Below are 5,299 nucleotides of genomic sequence, written 5' to 3'. Positions count from 1 at the left end.
ACAGATTAGAGCTGGTCCACAACTGGAAGGCCACGACTGCTGATCAAGTAGCTGCTGACCAAGGTACTGGTGAGCTGAGGATAGTGAGCTAGGGCTGGAGAGTGGGCAGCTGCCTGTTTGGGTGCCAGGGAAACTCACTGAGGGTGTGTGTCACTGGGTCTCCTGTACGCTGTTGGCAAGGATGCCACCTGCTGGGATTCCGGTGAAAATCGCTGAATGGTGAGCACCACTCGGTCTCCTGCACACCACGGACAGTTGCACCATAGATTCAAGAAGGGGGAAAAAAAAAAAACCCACCAGATGGGAAAGAGTAGCTCTGGTCTCTGCTGTGCTTTGCACTGTTCCTCCAGCACCCTCACTTGACAAAGCTTAACATTACACTCTCCAGCAAAGGAGACGTGCTTATAAGGTTCAGCATCACAGACCAGGGCCAAGAAAGGTAGATTTAGAACTGAGAGGCAGCAAACTAATAATTAGCACATCAGGTTCTTAAGGAAGTATGACTGGACTGGGACCAATTTTTTTACATTGATTTTATAGGTTGGGATTAGCAAACCTTGTGGGAGTATAAATTTGGACTTCAGACCCAGAAGAGGCATATCCGTGGGATTTTGATTTTTCAGGGAGACTCAAGGCTTCCTTCAAGGCTTTCCATATAGCATCACCTGCTCATAAAGGAGGCCCCACTCCTATGTGGCAGGTAATTATATAGCCATAAGAATGTCCATGCAAAAAATACTTATACACCTTAATACTGAAAGAATGATATTACAGATTAATTCAGAGAACTGAAACCTCTTTAGAACCCCTCCATTGCTAGCAATGCCAAATTAATTACATGAAACAAAAATCCGTGGACAGAATAATAAAGTACCTCAAAGAAATATTAGCACAGGACCAAGCAAAACCATGAAAATAAGTTAGCCACTTCCCAAATGACAAACCAAAGAAGACTTTAAAATTAAGTATAGTACATCCAGAGATATTCTAGGGGAAAGTGCATGAGGGAAAAAAGATAACTAGGGTTTTTAGAAATGAAATACATGATCACTGAAATGAAAAACTCAAGAGATGGGCTAAAAAGAATAACAAACACATCCAGGAGTGATATTAAAAATATTTGCTGACTAGAATGGCACAGGGATCAAACAGTCAGAATATACACTTGACTAGTAACACTCAGAACAGAGTGCCCTAATAGGGTATACTGGCTTAATTTCAGCCTTAAATACAGATGAAGTTGAGCCCAGAGATTCTTCCAGAACACAGTACACCAAGGCAAAGAAATGAGAAGTATAAGAGACACATCTAGAGACATGGAAGATAGATCCACAAGTTTAAACGTGCACATGATAGTGATTCTTCCTGGATAAAACAGAGATAGTAACAGGGAGGGAATGAAGGAATAATAAATGAAATATAAGCGCTCAGGAAAGATATTAGTCTTCAGGATGCAAGGTCCCACCAAGGGCACAGATAGATTTTTTTTTTTAACAAAATCGTCTACCTAGATACATTATGGTGAAAATTTAGATCTTATAATGAAAGAAAATCCTAAAAACACTTAGAGGAAAAATAAACTGGTTACCCATCAAATGATGAGAACAGAATTGGTAACAATGGATGCTCTAAGGCAATATCCTAAAAGTTTTGAGGGACAATCATTTTGATCGCAGAATTTTCTACACAGCCTCCCTAGCATTCAGCTTCAAGAGCTAAATGAAACATGCTTGTTTAGCACCTCTGAACTGTTTTTCCCAGACCCTGACAACTTCATGGTTTCTCAGTGTCTATGGATAGGTAAACTGTTTTTGAAAGAATTCTTTGAATTGGCAAATATTTGAATATGGTAAAATGAAAATGAGCCAAGAAGGAAGAAAAAAGGAAACAAACCTAAGTAAATATTGCTGCATAAGAGAAAAAAATGAACAGTCTAACCCAATTCCCAGGTGATCTCAATATGAAAAGGTAGAAGAAGGTAGAAAAGAAAACCGAATGCCTGTTAAGGTTCCTGTTTTGTTGGGGTAGGGTGTGGAATTAGAGAAAAAGATGTAGATATTTATTGTTGCTACATGTTTATGAAAAATAAATTTAAATCATGTAATGGGAACAACTATATGAAGCAAAAAATTTCCTGAGTCATTCTGTTTGTTGTTTCATAATGTTAGGGAGGCCCATCTGAAAATAGGTTCCTCTATTCTTAGCGTCTTTAATCTCAGTTTGAAAAAAGGCTATTGGAAAAAGAAATAATAGTTAACAGTTATCTAGCAGTTACTTTGTGGCAAACACTCTTTTAAGTACTTTATATGTAATATTTCACTTAAGCCTAATAAAATATCTCAGTAAGACAGAGGAAGAGTCATTATTCCTATTATACTGGTAAGGAAATTGTGGTATAGGGTAGATAAATAACTTGCTCAAGTAAGTCATGATTTGAACCCAGACAGGCTGATTTCTAATCTCCTTCTTACATTCCTATTTTGCTGCCATATTCCCAGAGGCTTTACCTATTTAATAACATTTTGAGCACCTCTAAATTCCAAAGCAGTGGGTGAATTGGGAGGGGAGGCTAGTTAGAGATGAATAAGACATTTCTACCTTAATTTACCCTCTTACAGTCAGTGGGTATACAGAGAAAGTAATATGACGTGGTGTAAAGAGAATGGATTTGGGCATTGGATTGAGTGGGGCTTGAATCTTCACTCTAGCCCTTACAAACTGTGTGCGGTTGACCAAATTATTTCATCTAAACTTCGGTTTCAACACCGTAGAATGGGAATAACAATAGTACCTACTTCATTGGGTGGTTGTGAAGATTGAAAAGTCTTATCTTAAGCATTTAAGCTCTTGCTATTTTTATTTTTATTGTGTAGCTGATTTCCAATGTTGTGTTGGTTTCTGATGTACAGCACAGTGATTCAGTTATATATGTATATAGTCTTTTTTCAGGTTCTTTTTCAGCTCTTGTTATTTTCGACGATACTCATGTATTTTGGGAGCTCACAGATAATTTCCAGTTGGGGAGATTAAGGAACACTTCATGGGAGAGATAGTATTTGAGCCAGGTTGGGAAGAAGAAATGAAACATTTACTACGTAGAAATGGGAAGAGATCCATTCAGGCTGAGCTAACAGCATGAGCAAATGCATGTGGGCAGGAAGTTAAATTGGGTCAGATCATACAGTATACTAAAGAAAATCTTAGTAAATAAAGCTTGAACAGTGGCTTTGATTTGTATTTTGGCGAAATAAATGAAACGAGATCATGGACTCCTGACAGAAAGAACTGCTTTGATTTCTTCCTTCATTCTGCTACCTTGTGTCCCATTCACTAGAACTGAACAGCATAGAAGTTACATGTGTTTCACACGTGTTGACACGCTGACCCCATGTCTGTTCCCATCTGCTCTTGCTCTGGCCAGGTCTCCATTCTAGAGGCTACAGAAAGCCTTGGCTTCCCAGTCTCCCTCATAGCCAGCAGTGGCCATGATTTTCAGTTTCTGACTAAGGGACTATACGCAGAAATCTGTCAGAGGGCTTCTGGGAGAGTTTTGCTTTATATAATGAACAAGACAAATATCCTGGGACCATTTCTTTTTCTTTACTTCATGCCATGTCTGGAGGTGCAGCAACCATCAAGGAACCATAAAGTTACAGAGCACAGGATCCTGATACAGTTGAGACATTGAACCAATTCCCCAGCCACCACAAATCTCCAGTCACCCCCATTATGTGAGAGAAATGAACTCCTGTCCACTGTTAGCCATATTGTCTGTTCTTGCAATCAAAATCATTTCTAGCTGATACAACAGGAGATAGTTTTGAGAATTTTTTAAAAATTAAGTACAACTAGTTTTTACTCAGGCAGCGTTTCATTTATCCTATTTTTCTCAGATCCAGTGCCCACAGTCCTAATGATTTTGAAACCTAATCTAGTGTTTGGCCGAGGCCAGTCTAGAGCTGGGAGAGTCTGTAAATGAGCTGGGACAACCACATACCCGAGACAGATGGGCTTAGTGTTCAGTGCCACTATTCATGAATGCAGCTTTCTGCATGGTCTCCTAAACCTATTTATTTTTTGTTCTCTCTGGAAAAGTGTTCTGTCGTCAAAGAGAAATGCTTTGACATTAAATAATGATCTACAACATCAGAATAATTGAATGCTACGTCCATAAAGAGGAAGTAACTGACTGATACTGGAAATTCAGCATGACAGAACTGTTATTTTGCTTCCAAATATAAGGCAACATAGTCGAACTTTTCTGTAGTGAAAAACTGTTATATAATGATTCCAGGGGATGATAAGTGTTCACCCCAACATCAGATTTCAAGGTATAGATTCATCCATGTGTAGTTTTGTATCTCAGTGGCCCTCCGAGTCAAATAGTTTGGATTCAGTATAGCCTAGGGTCCAATACAACAAATACATTTCCGGTTGTTTGGGCTGGCAAAAATATAAAACTCTGAAAAATTAAGAAAACATATATACATGAAATTACTGAAGAATTGACATCCTCATAATATTTGGCAATCTGCCCCTTGGTTTAGTGAACATGTTGCTATACTGCAACCTCTCTCTCCATAGAACCTAATTCAACAGTCTTGATTACATTCAGAGGAAGTAATTTTGGCAGCCTTCATCAATCAAATACAAACCGAAGTTATGATTCACACGTCCTTGAGGAGCATTGTTTTCTCTCTCCACTTTGCTTTTAGCTTAGAAGTGGGAGTTTCCTTCCTTTTTGGTTCATTCTATCATGTTCGAGAATCTCTACAAGTAATGGGCTAAATTTTTTCTGAAGTAAAAATGAATTCTATACAAATCTTTCCATTGGTTTGTGGAAGAGGTAGTCTATCATGGGTCTCAAGCATCCTTGCATGGCCTTGCTAAGTGTACCACACGACGTCCTAACCATCCCCTGATACTGCATAGTTTCTACTGAGTATTCTTTCGAGTCATGTATGCAATTAAATTGGTCAAGATGACCAAAATATGACTATTCTGGGAAAAGGGGACTCCCGGGAAAAGGGGTCTAGCTTGTTTGATGCTTGCTAGAAAATGTACTGAGCCTTTGGCCCTGGATAGCAACACAATCCACTATGTGTGTAGCCTGGCTCATCGCCTCATGAGACTTGGGGCATAGGAACAGGTACCACCATGCTGATGCACCTACTGTGTTCTATTCTGTAATAAAATGCTTTCTTCTGATTTATCAACTCTTCTTGTCTACTTTTATGGCTCTTTGGAAGTAGGAGATTTACTCTGGGTTAGCCCACCCAGACTACCAAGGACAAATTTT

Source organism: Camelus bactrianus, chromosome X (assembly GCF_048773025.1).
Source record: "Camelus bactrianus isolate YW-2024 breed Bactrian camel chromosome X, ASM4877302v1, whole genome shotgun sequence".
In the NCBI taxonomy this organism is placed as follows: domain Eukaryota; kingdom Metazoa; phylum Chordata; class Mammalia; order Artiodactyla; family Camelidae; genus Camelus; species Camelus bactrianus.
This window is presented reverse-complemented; position numbering follows the sequence as displayed.